At 40.6% G+C, this 26,335-nt stretch overlaps 1 protein-coding gene across 3 annotated transcripts in view; it reads right to left on the reverse strand.

Moving 5' to 3' along the window:
- Window positions 1-26,335, reverse strand: part of HIVEP2 (HIVEP zinc finger 2) — a 195,704-nt gene that overhangs the window by 39,285 nt on the left and 130,084 nt on the right. For all 3 annotated transcript variants that reach the window (XM_066605459.1, XM_066605458.1, XM_066605460.1), the window contains one exon: window positions 1,843-1,889. The gene's annotated coding sequence lies outside the window, so the exon portion shown is untranslated. The remainder of the gene's footprint in view (window positions 1-1,842; window positions 1,890-26,335) is intronic.

Raw genomic sequence — 26,335 nt, forward strand, 5'->3', positions numbered from 1 at the left:
GGTGAAAGGTGAGTTGCGGCGGAGAGCAGGGGGGAGCGGGGGGGAGAAAGGGAGAGAGAGATCTCCCCTCCGTACCTCCCCGCTCTCCCCCGCCGCTTCCCGCCCCCTGCATCTTTAGAGACGAGCGGGGAGATAATGTGCTCGAGTAATGTGCCTTAGGGAGTATACTCGCTCATCTCTATTCCTCATTCCCGTGCTATTGGCCATGAAAGTCGCTGCATGGGCAGTGCAGCAGACTCATCTCTGGGAACAATGTGTGCCTGTACAGCCTCCAAAGGTAAGACTTCCACAGATGACAGCACAGAGGGAGCCCGGTAGGTCTAAAAACACATCCCCAGACTCCATGGAACCTGCCCTATGAGAATTTCGCTTATAATGCTCATAGTTAGTGACCGGTTCCCTTTAAGTCATTTTCCGAATACATTGCGCTACATACTTTGCACTGATGTTTGTAACACTCTACATATTACAGACCAATAGTCCCAATCCTTGTTGGAAATAGTCAACAAGTTTATCTACGGACAGGTTGCTAATAATGAAGCAGTTTTTCGAACATCACATTACTGTGAAATGTATTTTATACAAATGACACTTCCTACAACGTGATTCACCAGAGAAAGTTCTGTGCAGGAATTTAGCTAGCAAAGAATGCTGGGAGATTTTAGCTCTAAAACAAGCAGAACTGTGAATGGGCTGGAGTTCAAGTACGATCCTACCCTTCGCTGAGACTTGCCACATGCTAATAAAGCCTCAAGTCTAAGAGAATCTGACACGCTTTAAAAGTGATCAGATGAATTTCAACAAAGTGTATTTCCTGTAAAGACCCCCATTTCTGGCAAGAACGGCTATAGCTCAGGTGTGAACCTTGTCTATGGGATATTTTCTGTTCTGTGTGATAGCACTTCACCTCAAGACCAGGTTAGACACAATTATAAATCTGGTAGATGTTCATCCCTCAGATCATAGTAGGCAGCTATTTTATACCGCTATAGTAAAATTATTTACTTGTAGCCACTGAATAATATATGCAAATTCCATTGATCAACTATGAAAGGGCCACTCATGAAAACACATTTTCCATGCCTGTCCACACCTGATTGCCTGTCACGTTTGGGAAGTCTCCTCCATATATGGCAATCTCTTCCCTTCAGTGCAGCCTCCTGTTTGATACTTAGCAGACACCATCCTGAGGCTGAAATTTGTTTCGTTTTTAGTTTCCCATGATTCATCAGCACAGCATTAGCTGAGGCTACACCATTTTTGTCTACTGGGGTCAGTTTAATTATCATTACTTTTTAGACTCATGTAAATAAGCCACAGACCATAAGTATACAGTCATTAGGTTGAGCTGTCATCTCCTCTATTATAACTGTGTGACAGGAGTTGTGTGATCATCATCAGTAACTGTAACAGGAGTGTCTATATCGCCCTGTAGTCAATTTCTGTGGTAGGGAGCATGTAATAACATCACACAGACTGAGAATTTGACTATGATATAAATGAATCTATAACCCCAAACAGATCTAAGCTAGTCAGAATAGAGATCACATGACCATGCGAACGGAAAAAAGTCTTGGAAGTCCAGACAGAAAGAAATAACGAATGTAACACTAGCCGACTTATATATACTCGGGGGATAGCTGCATAATGAATTAATAAGAATATCACTGAAGCGGTCCTTTAACGAAGACACAAGAAATGTACTGAAAATATACTTCAGACAATTAGAAAAACCCGAGCACAAATTTTACATACAGTTTCACTATTACATCCTGTGTGAAATAAGATTCCACATTATATGCAGTCATCAAAAGCAAGAAAAATAAGTCTGTTTGTATGTACCTGTTCCTTTCAGAAATATCATAAACATGGTTGCGCTGTGATGTAGCCTGCAAAAGAAAATAAAGTGTGATGAGAGTTTTATCACTTGACACAGAAAAGAAGCCCATAGATCATAAAAAGGATGGGACAATATGCTAAACTTTTGAATTTCCTCACACGTAAGTTTTTGGGCAGACCTCATGTTTACATAATGAAAATCATTGCACCCAGCTGCCAAGAATAACAAGTACAGGAAATGAACAGTGAAAGTATTTGCGCTCTACAAGATTCTGCTAGTACACTGCTCTTCACCTGGCGTTCTTTGCACCTTTGTATCAAGGCAGCCTTTTTAAACAGTGAGGGGTTTGTATAGTCCACGGCACAACATGAGGCTGTTCAGGTGAACTTAATCTTATATCAAGGTGATAGTGTGGAATGTATTAAGTTCTGCGCCTAGAAATTCAAAAGGTGGTGTAAAAAATTACAACACATTACAATTGATACGGCAATGAATTCGTAAAATGGGGATGAAAAAGCAGTAAAAGGGATTAACGTGTTCAAAACATAAAAATAGCCATATACTAGTATAACAAAAGCTAGAATAATAGCCAAAGTTTAGTAATTATGTTTGGATACCTACAGAGATCGTGGCGCTTTTTTGTTATTGTAAACATGACAACAGGAAGTGTGGCTATAGTTCTAATTCACTTCTCTGTAAAATGTCCCTTTGAGCCTCCCTTTTGCAAAAATTTGGAAAAATGTCCACTTCAACAAAACAAAAATAAATGTCACTACCTCTGTGAGAAAATAACACATAATGGTCAAACTTCAGCTTCTTATTTTCTAGTATATGGCCAATCTTACAATTCCTACAAAACTGCAGAAAAGGAAAATGTGGTGTACTTGACTCTAGACCCTGTCATTATGCTAGTCCATAGTGATGGACAATGTATCATAAAACAGACTGTAGCCTAAAGGTGCGCAATTGATAATATTTATTAGGTATTTGTTGTCTATGTCATTTCCTAATATTTCTGATGTAGACTTTAATTAACAGGTAGCCGAAGATTCAGTAATCTGACCAGTAGAGCTGGAGCCAGAAAACCATTAAATGATAGTTACATAATTTCTAATTTTCCTTATTCTGAAATAATGACAGCAAAATGTGACGAAAACTCATTGTTTCAATATATATTATTTATAGGGCTTTAAATCCTTTATTGTAAGGTTGTATTAATGCGGGCAAGTTCTGTCCCGAGTCGGAGATGGACAGGACTCATTTAGAAAAAGAACCTATTCATTTGAATGGGTTAATTAACACATGCGATTTTTCACTTGCACCAATAGTCAGACTTAAAAAAAAAAAAGCTGCATGTCCTATTTTTGTGTGATTCTTGTGAAAGAGTCACCCATTATTTTCTATTGGAACATTCAAAAAATAAATTGCTCTCGCATGCCATGCATGATCAATGCATTTTTAATGCACATTACTATGGGGAAAGCACATGAAAAAACGAACCAGCATGTGCAGAGCATTAAAACTGCATGGAAATTGCATGTAAAAACTGCTAAAGTTTATAGCAAACACATGAAAGTTACATTAACAATCACACAGAAAATGGTCAGTTTTCCACTAACCGAAATTGCACTGCCCATGTGAACTCAGCCTAAGAGGGGTTAAGCAGTAAACCACAAATAACCTGTGATACACTAGGAAAATGTAGTAACTCCAGAACTGAACTTGCTTGTGAACCATATTAACACCTTTTTTAGCTGAGCAGTTGTTGAGAAAGCAGCGTGTACATAATTATCTCCTCGAGATGTCAAATATTCACAGTGATATACAACCTGATTTAGAAGGCCTTGTGCTGAAAAGATGATTTTGTAATACAGACAAACATGAAGAATTCTTTAAGACCATTTCATACATTAACCTATTAAAATAAGAAGAAATGTCACCAAAGCTCATTTTCAAAAATATTTCAGATCATTAAAGGGAACCTGTCAACAGATTTTATTAACCCAGGTCAAGGGGGATGCTAGAATATTGACTGTGCTCTCTTTTCTAAAGCCCTTTTGGTTGATCTGATTATAAAAGTATACCTCTGTATATAATCATTGCTCACAGTTCTCCAGCTCTGTATGTAAATGAAGCAGTGCTGCCCGGGTGGGCGTGTCGGACCATGTTTGGCTGACGAATAGGCTGAGATGGTCCAGCACACCCATTGGATCACTCTGCCTCATTAACATATGGAGAGGGAGATCTTTGAACAACAATTACAGAGAGGTATGCTTTTATAATCAGACCAACCAACAGGGCTTTAGAAAAGAGAGACTAGTCAATATTGCAACTCTGCTTTTGGTTTAGGTTACTAAAATCTACTAACAAGTTCCCTTTAATGTTCTGGAATATTTTTGAAAATAAGCTTTGGTGTCATTTCTCCTTATTTTAATAGGTTAATGTATTAAATGTATTAAATGGAACAAGCAACCTAATTAAACCCAAATATTATTGTAAGTACTTGATGTCCATATTTATATTGGCTGTCAAAGAGGAAGAAAAGTACAGAAGTTTTATTGGTCACTGCACCGTTGTCCAAGGCTCTACCCATTACATGACACTCTGAAATTACTTCACTTCCTAACTGAAATCTGGAAAATGTGATAATAATATCAACTCTGAGGGCAGAAATGCTGTTCTACACTCGGTATAGAAAAGAAGTCTGTCTCCAAATGCAAACCTTAGATTGACTTTTATTACTGCTAGTAAGTTACATACTTGAAAGATGGGTTATATTAGAGTAAAAGACAATTGATAGAAATGACTACACATTGTATTGCTAATATAGAATTAACAAAATTCCTTCTGTATGCTTTTATCAGTCCTATTAGAATAGAAAACTGGCAGTAAAAAAAAATACAGATGTAACAAACATTAACTTGACATTGAATACGGGATGATAACAGCTACAATGCTGAGTTGTCATGATGCACCAGTCATGTTAATGACGGCTACATTTGTGGCTGCCATGCAGGCAGATACTACCGGCAAGCACAATAGCGGTTGTTGAGTTCAGCTGTAGGACCCTTGAGGTCTGGCTTACACTAACAATACTTCCCTATGAAACATGCTGGGATTATTCCAATGCTAAGTGATCCAGTGCAGAGGTAGATGGAGGTGTGAAACAAGAACAGGCCTACTTGAGATCCAAGCAGATATTTCCTCCTCTCATTTATATTCAATATTTCTGGCTGGATTTATTAACAGTATACAGAAATTTGTAGTCCACAAAACATTGAAAAACAAACGGAGCACAGGATGTTTTTTATGCTTCCTCTCGAGGTCTCTCTTCACAAACCTAAACTGCATGTTATAATGTACAGCATATGGACCACAGCTACAAAAGTCTCTATACAAAGGGAATACTGGGTTTCACAGTTTGGTAGCCATGGTTCCATACACTGGCCTCTGAGGTCCCCTTCTGAGGATAAATTAAGACTATGGAAAAGATACAAAAACATCAATCACCCAAAGGAAAACTCAAAATGTAACAGTGTACATAACACCTTCGAGACGTAACTGTATGGTGTCTCAATTTAAAAGAATGACAACTACATAGAGCATGTGACAAGTTTGTTTAATATATATGGAGACTTCTAATCACCCTGTAAACAAACGCAGGTAATTATATAAATGCAGGAATATGGCATTTCAGCCTCACTTGAGCAAAAAAGACCTTGTAAGATTTGAGGGAACAGATATAGCTATGTACTCAACGGGATGCAAGTCCATGGAGTCACTGCACACAGAAAAAACAGCGAGAGAAAGAAGATAAAGAAAACACAAGAAAAGGCTAAAGAAAAGATCTAAATCATAACATGAAAATAACGATGCCACTATTTATTCCAGTTGAAGAGAGAAAGATTCCGAGAACTAAACTACTTCAGAGATATGCAGAGGACTCCAAGATGAAGCTGTAAGACACACTGAATAGAGGAAGAGAGAATACGCAAATGCACCATTTGTCGAAAAAATTGTGGCCCTAGAAGGTGGAGTTGTTTTGCTGCAAAACTCGGCATGCCGTTACATCTCAAGCGGATATGCAAATGATTAGAGATGTGGCGTGATTAGATGAACGGTCTTATTAGATGAAGCCCTAAAAGTGCTTCTACCCTTATAAAAAAAACTCTCAGAGGCTACTTGTGTGTAGTGACCACTTTTTCAGCTTGTATAGAGCTTATTGACCACTAGACATGCTTCTACAACGCAACTAACTCATTGATGAAGTTTTAGAGGGGGCATATTATTGGAAAGCAAGAAGTTGGATGGTTAACCTGGGCCATTCTGACCAGACTGTTAGGGGCGTTGAGACGCTTGGATACGTGTGGGCACGCACATAATGTGACCGGGCTCAGGGTCCCCTTTACAGACCACCAATGGAGAGGACTGTCTGCTCGAGCAGCTCTAATGGTTTAGTTGTCCGCCATGCAGAGAATGGTGGCACCATCATTACAGGCCCCTGTGTCTGTTGGAATCATTTCCAGGTGCTAGGCTGAAGGACATTTGGTCTCACAGTTCCCATTACATGTACTGCCTTTGACACCCACCCACTGTAATCCCTGTTTGCAGTGGTGTCGTGTATGACGAAGCTGGACTATTACGGAGTGCAACTGGGCTGTTTTCAGCCATTAATGCAGGTTTAAAATGTGTGTTCTTTTAGCATCCTATAGAATTCTATGGGAATTCACACCAAAGTTCTTACCGTGTAGATTTAAAAAGAATAGACATGTCAATTCTTGAATGGGACTACATCCGTGTGCGAATTTCTGCGCAAATTTGCAGCAGAATTTCGAGCCTCAGCCTCAGATTTCTGCCATGGATTATGTGGCAGATATGCATTGGGAAAATCTGACTTGGATTTAAATGCCATGTGAACATGCCCTAAATACATTAAGATTCGCATTGTATGTGCATTCCTAGTAAAGGCAGACTTGCTAGGCTGTAAATTTGCCAGCTCACTTTTGTGATTAGCTTGAGCTCATTTCCCTGTGGATTTAAACACAACTAGATTCAACAATATAAAATAAAGAGTTTTTCTGACAAATAAAAATGGCTAAAAGTGTAAAAATAAAATAAACGTGTGCCACTAAGGTCCCAAGATTACATGTGCCAGGTATGACTGTGATAGTCACATGGAGTTTAATGACATATCTTCAAACTGTGATGACAACAGGAAGTGGTGGAGGATTTGGGTGATGGAAGAACAGAAAAAACATTTATATCACAAGTAGCAGCCATCTGAACAGAATTCTGAAGAACTGAGAAACAATGCATCACTAAAATAGATGAACAGCACTGTAATTACCAGTGAAAAACGAACACTGCTTACTCCCAAGTCATACAAGGAGAGATCCATCGCTGTATACTGGAGGTTGCGTTTATGTGAAATATAAAAAACGTGCAAAAACAGGACATTCTACTTAAAATATGTAAATTATTTCCTTTAAACCGTTTAAGACCAGAGATTTTTCAGTTTTTCATGTTTTTTTTTTTTTTGCCTCAAGCTTCTAAGAGGCATAACTTTTTGATTTTCCCATCTACATAACCGTATGAGGACTTTTTTTATGGGAAGAGTTACTTTTTAAAAAAATACAATACCATATAATGTGTTGGAAATATGTAAAATATTTCTAAGGCTGCCTTCACACGAGCGAGCAAATCGCGAAAGATTTGTGTGTTGCGAGACGCACAAACACGAACCCCACTCTTTTGAACAGGGTCATACACATGAGCGATGTTTTCCTGCATTGCACGACGATGCGATGCAAGAAGCAAATCGCGGCATGTTCTATCTTTCTGCATGCTCTTGCATTGCAGCAGCCATTGTTTTCAATGGGGCCGGCGGCAGCATTGCACCACGTGCTAGGTGAACGTGATGCGAGGTGTCCCATTGAAAACAATGTGAGAAACTCCACGATCCTTCACCACAGCTGACGGTTGCAGCAGGGGATTGCTTTTTCCCCAAAGTGATGCAAGACTGTTTTGACATGAAAACACCTCGCATCCATGGAGAATTCACATGGTGGGGAGCGTGATATGGGGCCGTGATTCACAGCCTCATATCGGGCTCGCCAGTGTGTAGTCAGCCTAAGTAGGCTGATAGGGAAATTAAAAACACAATTATGCTATGTTTGGGTAGCTTTGGTCGCTGTGGCATTCAAAGCGTGGTAAAAACGACAAGCGAGCATTGTTCTGTGGTTCAGTTCAATTACGGCTATACAAAATGGAGAATTTAACACTGTACGACTTTCAAAAAATAAAAAGTGTTTTGGTAAATTAAAAACTTGATTTTGTTGTCATATACTGATGCCAATAACTTTTTATTTTTCTGCTGATGGGCCTGTGCAACGGCATTGTTTTGAGAGTCAAGCTACAGTTTTTATTGGCACTACTTTGGGGTGCATACATCTTTTGATTGCTTTTTTATTTTGACTAATGAGATGCAATAAAGTATAATTCTGGCACTTTTTTTTCTGACAGTATTCACAGTACAGAATGAATAGATTAAACTTTTTACAGACACGGCAATATCAGTTATGTTAATTTTCTTATTTCTGTTCGTTTCTTATGCATATATTGGGAAAAGGGCTTTTTAAAAACTGTTAATTTTTAAATACTTAATTTTCTGACTCTTATTTTAGTCCCATAAAGGACTTGAATTTGTATCTACTTGATCGATATATTGCAATACTTTAAAATTACAGTATACTGTACTCTTTAACATCAGCCTATTAAACCTTGCCACATACATGGCTTAATAGCCTAAAATCCATTGTAAGCCCGAGAACCTTCACAAGGCCCCAAGCTGCGGTTGCAACTGAATGGCACCTCATTATCTTGTCATGAGAAGGAAGGCTTTTAGTGACAGAAGGAGGGATGAATTAACGTCGGATTAAGTGAAGGGATTAAGGGGTTTATCCACTCCTTTGTATATAATGCTTTACTATAGAACAGTGCAAGAGGAGCTTGAAGCATTTCCAAAGCATACTGGAAAGTCACAAGTTCTTATAATACAATGACTAAACTTGACTCATACAAGACTCCTTATTTGTACAAGATCCACATATCTAATAGTACAGTAGCAGCTCTTTCATAACTAATTAAAGCTGAAAAGCATTTGAACTTGAACTCCCATCAATCAAACATCAATGGTCTATTATAAGGATAGGGCATCAGTGTTAATGTCCCAGAGAGCCTCCTCTTTAACTTGGCCAGTGTCTTGTATATATTTAAAATATTGTATCGCTTCACTCGTGATTTAAGAGTCTTATCCGGCTAGACAACCCCTTTCCATGTCATCATAGAGTAGACTAGACTATATCACAGGAAAAATATGTGACCGCCCAAAGTTCCAGTTTCAACAGCCGAACCCATTTGAGAGGGGTGAGTTTAGTGCCTCATGCTATAGACGGTTTTAAAACAGACACGGCTCTGTAGCATGCACACATTTTATAAGATCTAGTTCTATCTTAAGACACTGATACATATATTTCACACCTGCAACCAGCAAGTCATACCACTGCAATGCCAGTTTTGTCACTAAGCATGGTATGATTCATGCTTTATTTATAACATATTGAAATACACGGGCCTTGGTAAAAAGGCGCTACTGTATTAACAAGATACAAGAACCTTATATTTAGTAATAACTGCACAAATCATTCTAACTTTGGATCCATTTCAATTCACATCACGATAATTGCCCCTCCTCTATAGTCACGAATATCTAAGAACATTTGGAACGTGACTTTAAAGTTAAAGTTGAAAAGTTACAAGTCTGCAATAGTCAGGCTGCCTTTAATTACATTGAAACCATTTCTATTCCTATTGTAGCAGAATATGTCACCTGACATGATAGTGACAAGGATGGTATATATTTGAGACACCTTATCATTTATAAAAATATTTGAACTGAAAATGTTATTTAGTAAAGTTGCCAATGACCAATCTGAACCATCAAGCGATGTCCACATTTCATGCTTCAATACCACACATAACAAACTAAGAGTGGATGGAAAATGTTTCCCGAAAAGCATGGCGCATTCCCAGAGTCAAACTAAACACAGACTTATTTCCACAGGATGGCTATAAAACGCGTACATAGTGCCAAATTCATTTCTTTAGACACCTTCGCTGCTGGCAAAGGCTATTGGCCTGGCCCTGACTAGTCTCCTATTGAACACGTTAATTGTACGTGTAAGATGCCAAGATACAAAGTGTATTGAACTGTGCCGGCTAATGTTCCCATTCTGTTCACGTGGAGAAGACAAATATTTCTATTTTATTAAATTCTATTGATTACATGTCTCAGGTTGGTAGTAGCATCTCCTCTTGTAAACCTTCAATGTATCACTGTGTGCACAAAAAGTTCATATTTTATGTTACAAATTTTCATGGACCTCTATGTGCAGCCTACGAACTGGAAAAGAGCAGGGAATATTGGCCAAACGTCACCTAGGATGGGCTTGTGAGCCTCATGAACCACTCCAATTGGAAAATCACTGTGACTTTGTACCATTACCTACTGCACGCACCGTTTGAAGGTGTACCTCTGGTTTTGATGCACTTTACATAAACTATTAGGGAATTATAATCATAAAATACAACAGGAAATGGTTTCCCTGCAAAGACTATGAGTAGTCAGTAACCATCTGCAGACTACAGACTGCTATAAATGGCAGTCTATGGCTTGTTGATGATAGTTGATACAACTAAAGGGAATGCCAATTCCATTAGCATGCTACAACTAGGAATAATTTAGACTATCCAAAAAATAGTGTGCAGCCTGCTGACAGCCAAGATTTTCGGTCAGTAAGTGAACATGTCAGTATGAAGGGTTAGTGTATGCAATTAAATTTTGAGACATGTCAATGTCTGATGTGGAGGATTAGTAGCGGTAGGCAAAATGCAGTCAGACGGAGACACAGAAATTGAGTCCAAACAGGGATTGGTCTGTACAATGAGCACAAACACATAAGTAACACTTGCTAATCCGAACGCTAATTAAAACAAATTATGGCCCAACTACCCAGGGTTTCATACTACCAGCCACTCAAAAACCATGAAAGTCAAAGTAGACTGTGCCACCTCACATAGCCTGTTGAGTCTCCAGACAGGTACAAGTATTCTGTTTCTTTGTGTGGCTACAGTGGAAATTCACACCAGATAGGAAGGGAATGGCTGGCCACTTACCCAACCTGCCCATCATTCCACCAATCCAGGCCTGAAAACATGTCTTTCTAAATCTCTAGCAAACTATGCTTTACTATGGCAACTCAGCTTTCCTGGATTGCATACATGTATCACCCATTTTTCTTTGGATGAGATATAAAAAACAAAACAAAACAAACAAAAAGAATCATTAAAAAAAACAAAACCTTTTTTGCATACTTTCTTTTTTTTGTATAAAAAAAAATTTTTTTAAACCCACATATTTGGTATCATCGTATCCATAACCATCTGTAAAATAAATTGAACACACTATTTATCCCGGATGGCAAAAACTAATAATAAAAATAAATAAATAAATAAATAAATACAGCTTATTTTGTTCATTTCGCCTACCAAAAAAACAAAATAAAAGTGATAAAGAAAATGTATGTACCCAAATATGGAACCAATAAAAACTACAGCATGTAACGCAAAAAACAAGCCCTCACAGAGCTCTGTCAATGAAAAAATAAAGAAAAAAAAATTTCCAAAACAAAGTTTTTATTCTGAAAAAGTGGATAATAGAGATGAGCGAGCCTGCTCAGATAAGGCAGTTACTCGAGCGAGCATCACTCTTCTCCAGTAACTGCTTTCTCGTTCGAGCAGGCTCGGGGGGGCGGGGGGAGATATCTCTCTCTCTCCTCCCCGCTACCCCTGCCCCCCCCCCCCCCCCAAGCCTGCTCATCTCTAGTGGATAACCTAAAAAAATATTAATGATTTGCGTTGTCGTAATAATACCGACCGAAGAAAAAAATGATCATGTCATATATGATTAAAGCTGTAAAAGAAAAAAAATGTGTCTTTTCTCCCTGCCCTCCCCAAAAAATGTATAAACGTTATACAATGCATTATATGTACCTGAAATATGGTACCATTAAAAACTACAGCTTGCCATGCAAAGAGCAAACCCTCATATGGTCATGTGGAAAAATAAAAAAGTTACAACTTTTTAAAAGTGGAAATGAAAATCGCCCAAAAATCGTTGCGTCCTCAATGCCAAAATAGGCCATGTCCTTAAGGGGTTAATGTAAATGAACTCATCCACTTTGATAGAGCAAGTTTTAACTACAGCTTATAGTAGTCTGTGGATATTAGCACTTGTAAAGCTGCTATAAGACAAGCACTTTCATTTTCTCAACCTGCACCTGCAATAATGTAATCTGTGTAATAGCAGTGTCCCAAACAATGAACAGTAGAAATGTGTGACTATAAAAGAAGTCAGAAACGCTATGTTTTCTCCTAGATGGTGAGTGAGGAGACTCAAAAGGCCATTCATGCTCCTCTGGGTAATATGCAAATAAGGAAGATGGAATATTACCTCAACAGTGCCACCTATTGGAAGGCAGCATTCCTTCAAGCCAAAGTTAGACTCTTAATGTACACTGATGAAGGGCAAATACCCTGAAACAGCTGTCTGTGCAGGGAGTCTGGCTTTGCTTTTAATTCCCAGTCATTGTTACAAGGCTTGTATGAAGAATCTAACTTTGGCTTAAAGGAATGCTGCCTTCCAGTAGGTGGCACTGTGGAGATAATAATACATCTCCCTCAGGCCCCCTGCACACAGGCGGAAATTCCACAGTGGAATTTCCGGCAAAATTTCCACCCGTACCCACCTACATAGGATTGCATTACAAAACGCAATCCTATGCAGATGGCCGTGATTTGTCTGCATGAAAATACACGCGGAAAACAAATTGCGGAATGTTCTACTTCTTTGCGGGTCTCGCAGAGGCCCGCACAGAAATGCCACTGGTAACGGGGCGGCTACACTCTGCGCATGCGGCGACGAGCCCGCTAAGCTCTGCGCATGCGCCTGCTGGCTGCCAGCCGGCGCGTAACAGGGAACAGAAGATGCCAGGAGCGGGTGAGCCGCAGGTCTCTGCAGCGGCACAGGTCCGCATCCCACTGCAAGAATTCTCGCAGTGGGATTCGACCCGGCCGTCAGCAGGCGGCCTTATTTGTATAAAACATGTAGGATCCCTGACTCTGGAACCTGTAGGCCCGTGTTTCCCAAACTCTAGTCCTCACAACCCCATCAACAGGTAATGATTTGAGGAAATCCTATAGAGTGAACACTTGCAGCAATATCTGAGGTACTGACAAGAATTACAGCACTTGTGCAATACTATCAAAATCCTGGAAACATGACCTGTTTAGGGGGTTGTGAGGACAGGAGTTTGGGAAATACAGTTGTAGACCATTGCATTTTAGATATAGTGTTGGAAAGAGCAGATTAGCCCCTAATGCTTATTAATCATATGTGCAGTTACTTAGAGGGGATTTCCAGGCAGGTTGCATTGGGATCCAAGCGGAAGCCTCTGCTCCCATCCCTGGTTAGTGGCCGGCGCTTGTAATTTCAAGTGCAGCTCTCATTGAAATCAATGGGATCTGAACTTAACTGCACACTATGATTGTTCTTGTATGAAAGTGGATCACAGTTGCAGCTATAGCTGGTTACAGTGATACAGGCTCTCTCCTCTTATTCAGCTTTGTAAAGGAATGAGAGGAGCCAGATAATCATGGGTTTAGTGGATGGGATTTAGTATGTGGGAGGAGAGTACAGAGTGAACAGGCAGAGCTACAGCCATGGGGATTATGGCAGATGTAGTAGAGAAGCACAGGAGGACTGTGAACAGGAAGTAACGATGTAACCAACAACAAAGCACAGTGGACCAGCACAATGAGGAGGAGAGCAGAAAAAGGAAAGGTGATAGATTTACTATAGCACTGTGAGATGATTTAGAACTATTTTAGACTTTCACTTTTGTCTCGAAATACCCTTTTAAGGGGGTTTTCCAATCTTTTTAAAACAATTTTTTGCCTGCCTCGCCTCAAATAATGGCACCACATTATGTGATCTATGATGTCGCCTGTGTTCTGGCCACGCTCATGCCCTGTACACAGGTCACACTGGTTTTCATTTGTGGAGATCCTAATCCATTTATGGGACATCACCAATGATGTCCTATGCAAGGCTTCCTGTTGGCTGTAGCAGTCATGTGGGTAAACAATCACAGCCAATGTAAACAAAGACTGGTCAGAGGAAAGGGATGGCGGCAGGGCAGCAGCAGAGAGAATTTTTTCTTTTTTTAATACTTTATATCCTCCCACTGCCACAAATGTAATTTTGATTGTATGTACAGTATCATTTTAGTGAATGGGGTTTTAACAAATCTTATTGATTAGCAGCTGCAACATTCTGCTGCATATTCGAGTTCTGGTGTAGATTTTCAAATTTGCAGCAAAATCTACGGTATTTACTATGGAAAATTCACTGCAGATTTCATTCACTTTAATTTAAAGAGTGAAATGCCACCAAATCCACAAAAAAATCATGTGAGCATTTCCTTGCAGATTTTGGTGGGGATTCTTGGTGCAGAAATGCAAAATACTCTTATACAAACTAGGCCTTGGGGCAGTCAATACATTACGGCTGCTGTGTGGATTTGCTAATTCCAGGCAACGTAAATGTGAGATAATGCTGATCTGTTTGCTGCAAAGTAGACACAAAAGCTGAATAAGATTTCTTGTGTCTACTCACTGGAAAACAGCAGGGATTTATTCTTACCACATACATTTTCATGTTGCAAGGATAATGCCAGGACCCAATAATTTAGTCTGAATACAGCAATCAAATGTTCACAGAAACACTAACAATCAGGAGCTGAGCTTCATTAAATGCCATCATTATTCTTCTTGGGCCCTTTATTGACATGACTTCTACCAGACTGGAGAAAATGCTACATTTGTGACCACTAATTGTTCTGATTGAAGCGGAAAAAAGCTGCTGGATGACTCTGTGGCAAATGTAATGCTGCACTCTTACCACATACCACAAAAAGAAGCAATAACATAATTAAATTCTATAAATTGTCACTTTCTGTGGCTTTGAAGACAAATATAAAAATCATACGCTAAGCCAATCTACCATTCTAAGTCTTGAGCTTTTCCCCAGTTATACTGGTATAAGAAAAAGGCTACCATAATTTCAATATGCCCAAAAAACAGGGATTTCAAACAGGTAGAGATTAGATGGATCTAGCAGTATGGGACGGTTGGTAGAGTTGTTGTCCACAAATAGTACGCAAAAACATAGCTTAAAATTGAGGGGTTTCCCAATAATCTGATCACAGGACGTCCTGCTGCTATGACCTTCAACAATCAGCTGTAATTTGGAAAGAGAAACCTTCAATAACAGTTCTTTACCCCACAGCGCCCCTACAGGTGTAATGAAGCATTACATCCAAAGGGGTTTCCCAGTCTTATGAAGCAATGGCATATTACTAGGCTATGTCATCACTTTATGTTTGGTAGAACCTCTGGATCCCCACAACGGGTCTTGAGAATGAAGGGATGCAGTGCTGTTTTCTAAGTTTCCCCTGCACTTCACTGCAGCTAACCACCGACTCTACACAGAACTGAAGCTAGCTCCATTCAAGGTTTCTGCACAGAGGTTGACTGGGAAAATAGTCAAGGGAATATAGCACTACCAGTGCTGTAACCCCTTTACTGGCAGGAAGAGTGGAAGTTCCATGGGTAGGACTCCCACAATCGTGAAGTGATGGTCTACCTTATAAGATGGGAATATGCCTTTAAATCAGTGGCTGGACGTAGCTTTTGCAGTCGATTTCTGGCTAAGGCTACATGCACACGGACGGATTTGCATTGTGGAATCCAGAGCGGGCGTCCACCTCCAGATTTCGAGGCAAATACCTTCCATAGCATGTTAGAGAAAAGCGGTTATTGCTGCACACAAGCGAAAATAAATTGCGACTTTCCAATCGCGGGGGAAACAAAATCACAGCATGCTCTATTTTTGGTCGGATTCCGTGCGGACGACTTTTCATGAAGTCAATGGAAGCTGTCCGACCTGTGGCCCTTGCTGCAAACATCATTGCAGAAAGTGGCGGGATCTGCGTCATCGCCTCGTGATGGCGCGGCAGTATCTGTAATGTGCATGTGAGGCGGCGTGCCATTCGGCACATCCACAGTACAGAATAAAAAGAATCCGGACAGGTACTCGGGGGTCACAGGCCAGGCACAGGGTCGGATTCCACTGCGGGATCTGGCATGCGGAATCCAACACGGCTGTGTACAGCCGGCCTAATAGGCAGTGATCGAGAACTCTCTATCAACTCAAAAATCTTGAACAGGGTATTTGGAAAGGGGTTTTCTAAGCCGGACAACCCCTTTAACAGGTTGTCATGGAGACCTTGTATGGAGTTAATATACATACTAACTGGCTTGAATGGTGGCAGTTATGTGAGGATAAACCAAGTCTTTGGTGAGACAAGGTTTCCATGACAACTCTGCACCCAGCAGAAAGAAAAGGAAATGTTGTCAGCAATTGACTATATCTTAGCAATAAGGTAATTATATATATATAAGCAGTTTTCACTTTCTGATTTATAGCTCATAAAGGTTATCTAAAAGGGTATCTTCATGGAGGGTCTCTTTTAGAGATGTCCTCAAACCTGAGCAGTGCATTTGCCTTGCACCAGGACTCCCATATACGCCTTTACCTGGTATAATCAATTATGGGTTGATTATAATTACACTGCAGGCCTTATAATATGTTCCCCCCTTAGAGGGTACGGAGGCAGTTCAACATTTCCAACACAGCATAATACAAATTATCACCGCAATTTCACATAAGGTCCTCGGAGTCTTTCATTACAGACTTTTACAGTAATGTGCTCTGTACATATGGCCCATTACAGCTTGTTGCACTCAATGCCTAAATCCTCATTATTTCAATGCTGTACTAACGCAAGTATGTGACTCACATACGAAACCTGCATGAAATTCAGCACAGAGTATGTTAGGTGACTGATTGCATTCACTATTTAGCTAATATACAGCAAGTGCAAACCTCAATTTTTCCATCTATACGGGCTGCTATATGCACTTCATGTCAGAAATATGAGTGAATATGCTGAAGACATGGAGCACATCTTCACTCCATTCTCTTTCTATCTATGGTGGTGTATGTTACATTTAAATGAACAAAAACTTTTCAGACAACATCTAATAGCCTGTGTGTCTCATCAATGTTGTAATATACTCTCATTATTTTTTACTTTGTTTTACCATTATAAATCAAGTTTAAAGTGCAGCCCCTTTGCAATCCACTGCCTGTTATTAGGCATTAAGCTTTTCTAGCAACTAGGACTTTTAAGAGGTCTTCTTAGCTGTGGGCAGGGGCTGCCTTCACAGGCTGCTCCATGCATTCATCCAGCTCTCAGATCTGCAGTCAGTGTGTATACAACCTCTGCCTCTTGTGATGTTATGTCTATCTACCCCGCTATGTGCAGTTATCTTTATGTTGTAGGCAATATATGTGGCTCCAGATTACTGTGGGCAAAGCAGCATAATTCTTATTGGACTGATCTTTATTAGCTGCTTTAGTAGGTCATGTGTTTTTGCATGGCCACAGCATATATGCATATATATATATATATATATATATATATAAACAGCTCTTAAGATTTTAATATTACAAGATTGATGAGACACAGACTATTATATGAGTACAAGTTATAGAAGAAGCTGGTGTCCTTTTACTGATATTACTTACAAAAGCAAACAAAAGTGAAACTTGCATTATATAAGCAAGTTTTGTGTACTATGTAGACTTTATTTCATAGTGATGGTCATTTTCCTACCATAAACTTTTTGCATGCATGTAACTGACCAATAAGAACGTTACCAAGTAAGATATGAAAAGTATAGGATCCATCTTATTCTATGCAATATAAGCCTGCGATCAAAATATAAGTTACTGTAAAAATATAGGATTTAGGGCTCGTTCACATCACCATTCAGGGGTTCCGTTTTTTTGCTCCTTTCAGGAAACAAGAAAAAAAGGACCCACTGGACGAATGGTTTCATCTTAGGACAGAACCAAATGGCTCACAACGGATCCCCATTGACTATACCGGTCAATTAAATTTCTGGCCAGCAGTCCGGCATTTTGCTGGAATTTACAAGACGAAATAGTGCAACTTGCTGCGCTGTTTCATCGTGTTTTCTAGTGGAGGTCAGCCACAGAACCTGAGACGCTGATGTGGACAAGACCTTAAAGGCATTGGGCATTGTCAGGTTGCAACATCAACATTCTGAACTCCTAGCATCATGGCACCCAGGATTTGAGCTTGGATGCCAGAACGTGTGTTGACCCTGCAACTTCTGTCTGGCTGCAGTGGTCAGCTGACATCCAGTATCTGCCAGAACAAACACAGGACCCTGGCGGGGTTGCAGTGCTGAGTTGTGACGATAGTGGATGGGTATGTACTACTCCTTCTGTTATTTTAGTAGGCACTATATGGGAAATGCTGTCCGGTAATAATACTGCCCCTTTAAAAAATGACAACATTACTCTACTTAAAACCTTGCAATTTCCTCCTTTTGTGACTTTCCTGAATATCGCTGTAACAAGGGCACTACTAAAGACATTTGTAAAGAGGATTTTAATCCAAAGCATAAAATTGGCCATATAATGGTAAATCGGGCTACCATTACGAGTACACTTCCAGTTGTCACTTTTCTAAAAATGGCCACCAAAACAAAACACATAAATGACAATATATTAGTAAGGTAATAAAAAAGAAGTACATTAGCTCACCACAATGCCAGGTGTGAACAAGGCCTTCATACAACACCAAGGAGGCTTCCAGTATCCTGCTTACTTCCAGTAAGGGAGTTCATTATTCATTAACTATACAAGGTTCAAGGTTAAACAAAGCTGCTTGTATATATTGATCCTCGCTCGCCTAGCCACATGTTTTATTTGCACTGCCAGTCTTTTTATGAAAGAGAACCGGTTATCGCAGACCAATTAAAATAAGAACAATGGTCTGATACTGTGAATTATAGTAGTGGGTACAACTGCACTCACTAAAGAGCCTTAAAAGTACCAAACAGGAGGGCCAAAAACGCAACCCTTTCTGGTTCTCTGGCATTTTAGTAGGTGCTACCTGTCGTCAGTTCTGCTTATTGTTCAAGATCATATGTAAGCTGTGAAGACATGGAGAAACAGTACTGTTAGATATGGAAAAACAAAAATCCTGGAAAAAAAATGAATGGGGTGGGGCATATACGTTAGTGTTATTTGCAAACTTTTAATCAATCCTGTTAAAATAAGTGAAAAGTTCTACTGAGGTCATGAAGAACACCTGGAGTGATGGAGGAAGAGCTGCAGAATACAGACAAGCAAGACCATGCCGTGTGCTTGTGCCCATAGACTAAGGCGTTGACCATCTTTTGCCATCTTTTGAGCGATAATCCTTGCCGAACGATGAATTTCAGTTCGGCACGAAATCCATTGTTCAGCAGAACAGCTGATAAGACGGACCGCACGCTATGTTCTGCCCAGGGAGCGTTGATTACATTGTCTCAGCTGTCAGCCCTGTGGCAGAACAAAGGGAATTCATTCAGAGAACAGCGGGTGGTCTGTTTCCTTATTACAGCTCCTGGCAGCTCACACACTACAAAATGGTACTAATTGGCATTAATACCAAGTAGTAGTTTATGCAAAATGATCGTTCAAAAGCCATCTTTTGAGCGACCATCTTTGAGTGTAAATGCACCTTTAGGCCTCATGTCCATGGTCTGATTTTTGCTGCGGAACCCAGAGCGCCCAAGCAATAATCCCTTATTGCGGTTTCCGCTTGCAGATGAAAAATCGCAGCATGCTCTATTTAACTGTGGTTTCCTCACAGACGGCTTCCATTAAAGTCAGTGGAAACCATCCGACACATGGCCCGTCCATGCTGACATTGCAGACAGGCCACCATTTCCACGGGAAAAGCAGGAGATTAAAAAAGAAATCTGTACTGCGCATGTGCACTGGCAAGCCACGCGGACCATCCGCAGTACAGAACAAGAAAGATGTCAGGTACGCGCAGCGTCGGATTCCGCTGTGTGCTCCCGCATGAGGCCTAAACAAGAGGAATGGTGCAACACAGAGTTCTACGAAAAGATGCCCAAGAACTATATACAGAAGGAATACAGTTATTTACTAAACCAGACACGTCAGGAGTGCTAACAAGCGCTCTTTAAAAACTAACAGACATATGGACCCGATTCTAAAGGAGAAAAGCTAATATGGGTGCCCTGTGGCACATCCATTTATACTGCAGTTATTAGTATGATGTCAGCTACGTGGACTGAGACATCTCTCTTTGGAATACGCTGCAGTGTTTTTCCGTAGAAGAATTGTCCATTATCATTCGCATAGAAACAGGATTTCAGGGCAGGATTTGGGAGTGAGATATAAATCATTATAGACCGCTTTGTCGGTTCCTCAAAAGAAGACAAAAGATACAAAAATATCTTGTGCAAATGAAGTGAGCCCCACGTCAGCAGCCAGATGAACGTGGGTGGCCAGATAAGACTCACTTGCTGCAAAGGGCAAATTAATAAGAGAATACTTGTGTATTTTTTTTAGCTTTGTTCTTCCTGCCTGAGCTCACCCATCACAGCACATGATAACATAAGTGACACCTGACAGCTTTCCTCCTCCCACGCAGTAATTGCAGTTTCATAAGGGCCAAGGAAATCGTAGCAAGCTAGAAACTTGAGGCAGATCTGGTGTCAGAAAAGTGTGTGTTATAAATAGGCGCAGCTGGGTTTATATTTAGCTCTGTGAACTTTTTTTTCGTTGCGAAAATCTGTTATCTGACTTAACTATCTGATGCCCAACAGCTTCCTGTTTCTATTTATAATAGGAGACGGCATGACCTGAGTTGAGGGGGAGGACACCTAGACGGAAAAATCAAAGTCAAATCTTTCCACTGCTGCTGTTAGAACCATTTACCTAGAACAATGTGTTGTATATTGTTACACAGCCGGCTAGTGGAGACTTGACAGTAAAACCGGGCTGCTGTTCCATTCCGCTTCAAGAAAATAATTCACTTTTTCCAAGACTCCGAAACATTCTTTAGTAAATTCCCCAAGGTTAGATTGCAAATTGAAGTCATGAATATGATGGACATTCAGTATTGCTCCCTGGACTTAGATAAAAGGAGATTCTTATGCTAGTTAAGGTTTCAAAATCCAATAGACAAAGTAATGTATAATCCACATTGCTCCTTTAAAATAAGCAATAGAGTAGCAATATGGGATCATCTACTTTACTTCAGTGATAAAGCACAGGGTGATCTTTCCCATTGTCATAATGTAGATGCTTACTCCGAAACAGGATAATCTACTTGACTCCACGATGAAGCACAGGGTGATCTTTCCCATAGCCACAATGTACTCCAGTACGGGATCATCTACTTTATGATAAGGCACAGGGTGATCTTTCCCATAGGCACAATGTAGATGTTTATTCCAATACGCTCCATGGCCACATGTACATATGGTAGTAATTACAGGTAAATGTATAAAAGCATGCAACACAAGAAAACGTGATCTGCTTGACCATGGAATGGTTGCCGAGTAGCTCGAGTAAAGCCTCATTCAGATCACATTTTTTATGTTGAACTATCGTACCCGTCGCGCGTTGCTGCGAAGACAGACATATATAAAAACGAATGTATGTATGTATCTAGATAGCAGCTTTCAAGTTACCTCAGCGGTATAATATATAACAACCAATCACAGCACAGCACAGCAGCTTTCATGTTACCTCAGCGGTATAATATATAGTAACCAATCACAGCACAGCTTTCATGTTACCTCAGCAGTATAAGAAATAGCAACCAATCAGAGCACAGCTTTCATGTTACCTCAGCAGTATAAGAAATAGCAACCAATCAGAGCACAGCTTTCATGTTACCTCAGCAGTATAAGAAATAGCAACCAATCACAGCACAGCTTTCATTTTACCTCAGCAGTATAAGAAATTGCAACCAATCACAGCACAGCTTTCATTTTACCTCAGCATTCTCAATATCCAGCAATTGTCTTGCGAAACGTTCAGCGGATTCATCATTTTGTAAGTTGAACACGCATCCCGTTGCTCGTAATGCCTTTTGCTTTTGTGCTTGAGATGGAAATCAAACGATCTTTGTCTGGGGGGCATAACTGTCGACGATGCTCGCAGGATAGGTGTACTATGCCAGTAATCTTCCCAGAAGTGTACTCAACAACTTCCCAAAGTTTCATGGCGATTAGATGAATGGTGTAGTAGCGCAAAAAGGACAGACAGACATACATTCCTTTTTATATATATAGATGACATCAGGAAGTGAGAGAATTAGATTCCGTAAGTAAAATTTGGACGCTAATTATTTTGCGCTTAGAATTGAATAATCAAGTTGGGACCTATTAACTTTTCCTATTTATGACATAATCAGTGCCCGTGCCAAATTTCAAGTTTCTATGACATTGGGAAGTGAGAAAATTAGATTCCGTACGTAAAATTTGGACGCTAATTCTTTGGCGCTTAGAATTGAATAATCGAGTTGGGACCCATTAATTTTTCCTATTTATGACATACTCAATGCTCGTGGCAAATTTCATGTTTCTACAATATCGGGAAGTGAGAGAATTAGTGGCAATGATGGAAGTCGAACGATCTACGTGGGGGGTGGCGTAACTGTCGACGACGCACGCATGCGCGCCATTTATCATAGCATAAATGTACTATGCCTATAATCTTCCCAGGAGTGTACTCAACTTCCCAAAGTTTCATGGCGATCGGATGAATGGTGTAGTAGCGCATAAAGGACAAACAGACAGACACGCAGACAGACAGACACATATATTCAATTTTATATATATAGATGTGTACGCCAGGAAAGCTCACAAGGTACGGTACGTTAGAGGTTCATTCATCAGATGGAGGCCAAACTTTTAGCCTCTGGTATGGAACAGCATAGTAGACTACGTTAGTCAATCCTCCGAAGTCGATAAAACATATATAGCACAATATCAATTTTTTCTAACACCATGACCTTTTCATAATATATCCATTAAAAACAGATGCCATTATAACCTTTGGGTGATGCTGCCTATGACGAATGACTAACAGTGGCATCAGTCACCCATAGGGAATAATGGCATCCATTTAATAAGCACCTCCTAAAAAGCTAATGACATATACGTTAACCAGCTACCATTCTAACCTATTGGTGATGGATGCCACTGTTGAGCATCTCAGCGTATACACTAAACGTGAACTAATAACTATATGTGTACAGGTTCTATCTTAGCCACTTAGGGTAAATCTTAATTTCTTCTGCATCAGGTAGATGGTATGGTCATTTGGACCCAACCTACAGGTATCAACCCGCTTAGGATCAACACACTAGACTAGTGATGGTGAAATAGTGAAGGATTGGGACAAACTAGTTCTTTGAATACCTATTGGACATTGTTTAAATGTCCCATCAGTATTATTAAAGAACATGAGTGTCACTTTAAGGCTGCAATCTACCAGCTTATTCATAGTTCTCAAGTTGGCTCCATGAACATGAAAATTAATTAATTGTACTCCTATGGCCTACACCAGGTCCCAATCCATTCTGCACTATTATGTTAACTTTATGGCTTTCTGTAGGTACAGTCCGCCATTGTGTAGCAACCCTATTGAAATCAGTGGGCATTTCAGAGAGGTTCTCTGCTCCGGCTTATATATGGAGTCTTTACCATGGGAACCTAGAGTAATCCCAAAATACCTTACAAGGGCACTTTGCAAAGAGATTCTCCACTTATTGGGAAACACACCACAATTTATTCAGCACAGTTCTTCAAAACCTTTTACCACAAGTTATTTAGGACTTGCTCAACTGTGTATTGTCTCTACCTTGAAGCAAACCTGCCCATGGGAAATTCCTGACAGAAGACTGTGTGCGCACCCCTGGGAGTATCGCTCGGGCCGTGATAATCATTGTTTCCAATGGTTGAATGCCTCTGCTGTTCACAAGAACTGCAGTAGGGGAGTTAAGAGCTAATGCCGGAAATGGTTGAGTGATAATCCCAGTGGTTGTTCGAGCAGGGGTCCGCCAGGAAGATCCCATGAGTATGCTGCTTTTCAGGATTTGTAATAGTTGCCTCACAAAATAATGTCACTTGCTTCCTTTACTGTGCAATGACTCAGTGAAACAACTGATGTAGTAGGAATTGTAATTTTAGCTGTTAGACTGGTGTACGTTCTAGCATTTAGTATATAAGCCTTTCATTCTAAACCATATTCTTCAGAGAATTAAATAAATACCTAGCTTTAATTTCCTTGTTTCACAAGCATCACTTTTTCAAGCCTGGAGCCAGAGCCAATGTACGTCAGAGGAACAGAATAACTGCACAGCATGAAAATGCCGAGGCCGGAAATCAGTCACCCAGGTAAACATTAAAGGGATTTTGTGTGCTACGGTATATTTACTTCAGGAAACATTGCATCAGCAGAAAACTGTGATTCCCAACCTCCAGTCCCTAGGGCAAGTAGGGAAGGTGATCCCAGGATCATTGCAAGGCCACTATAGAAGGTTTGTTCCATTTCAATAAACACAGCGGAGCCTAAGGCTATTCTCAAAAGCATCATATGGAAAAGATTCCGGGCAGGTATGTGTATGTATGACATGGGGATTTTTAATAAGCGAAATTCAAAGCCTATAAAAAGCTCTCAGAGGCTACTTGTGTGTAGTGGACTTCTGTTCCACTCGTGTAGAGCTTGTTGACCACTAGACGCCTCTACAATACAATCAAAGATTAACAGTTAACAGATCTTGAGAGAGGGCGCATTATTGGAATGTAAGAAGCTAGACAGTCGTATCAAAGAATTGTCTGTCACCTGGGCTGTTCTAACCAGACTGTTAGGAGGCGTTTGGACCAGTGGATGCGTGAGGGCACACACATAAGGTGATCGGGCTCAGGACGCCTTCAGCAGACCAGCAGTAGAGATCGTCTGATCATCCAACAAGCAGCTCCAACTGTTTTGTTGTCCGCCATGCAGAGATAGGAACCATCATTATAGGCCCCTGTGTCTGTCGGAACCATTTCCAGGGGCTTGACTGAAGGACACTTAGTCTTATGGCATGCATTACGTGTATTGCCTTTGACATGCACCCACCGTTGTCTGTTTGCAGTGCTGTCGTGAACAACGAAACTGGACACTATGTAGTGGAACTGGGTTGTGTCAACGGTGAATCCAGTTTTAGTTTGGGCGCTGAGGATGCCCGTGTTCCTGTCCGCAGACCTAGGGGTAAGTGCCTTAACCCTGCCTTTGCTGTGGAGCAGCACACTGCCCCACTGCTGGTGTGATAGTCTGGGGGACCATCGCATATGACAGTTGGTCACCCCTAGTAGTCGTAGGAGGGACAATGACAGCTCAGTGATATGTTCAGGACATCCTGCAGCCACATGTGTTCCTCTCATGGCAGGGCTTCCAAGAGGCATTTTCCAGCCGGATAATGGTCAGCCGCACACAGCAAGGATATTATAAGACGCCTCCACAACATTGCCACACTTCCATTGCCTGTTCGGTCGCCAGATTCATTGCCAAAAGAACATGTATGGGACCATCTAGGATGCCAACTTCAACAGCCTACAGGTTTGCACAATCTAGAGGCTCAATTACAGCAAACATGGAGTGATATGCAACAGGATACCATATGGAACCTATATGCCTCCATGTCTGCCTGTATCTCATCTTGCATCCAAGCTAGAGGTGGCCCAACAGGATAATAGATGTCCAGACCAGAATTTTAGTACAAACTGATTTATTTTTAGTACAATGTTTATTTGCACAAAACACAGGTTATCTTCATGCTGTTATCAGACATGCCATGAACAAAATACCTAGTTCTCTGGCTACTAGCTTTATAGGATCACGGTACCTAACTACTCAGGCCTATTGCCTCAATATGACATATCAATTTCCATATCCCATACCCATCCAGGGTGTCAATCTAGGGGTAGTCTGCCCCTGTCAGATTCATAGCTATTCAGCTGCCACGACAGCAGGAGCTCATGCTGGCCACATTGATCTCTTAATGGACCTATCAGGGGGGACACACCTGATCTATTTTGTAGCCATACCCAACCAGGTGTTGGCTGATTAATTAGTCACAGAAACCCCTTCTCTGCTGGAGATTTCCTCACACAATCTGTCCAACAGCCACTTTTGGTTCGGCATCCTTACATATCCCCGCCTCCTCTGATAAAGGCCCTAGGACTTATCACAGTACTCATTTCCCTGGGGTCAAAGCTCCTGCCTTTGGGGATTGTCAGTCCTACAAACTCAACTAACTGAGCTATACTACAGGGCCTGTTCTTCAGCTGTCTCTTTTCGCGTGA

The sequence above is a fragment of the Eleutherodactylus coqui genome, chromosome 1 (genome assembly GCF_035609145.1).
Source record: "Eleutherodactylus coqui strain aEleCoq1 chromosome 1, aEleCoq1.hap1, whole genome shotgun sequence".
Taxonomy (NCBI): Eukaryota; Metazoa; Chordata; class Amphibia; order Anura; family Eleutherodactylidae; genus Eleutherodactylus; species Eleutherodactylus coqui.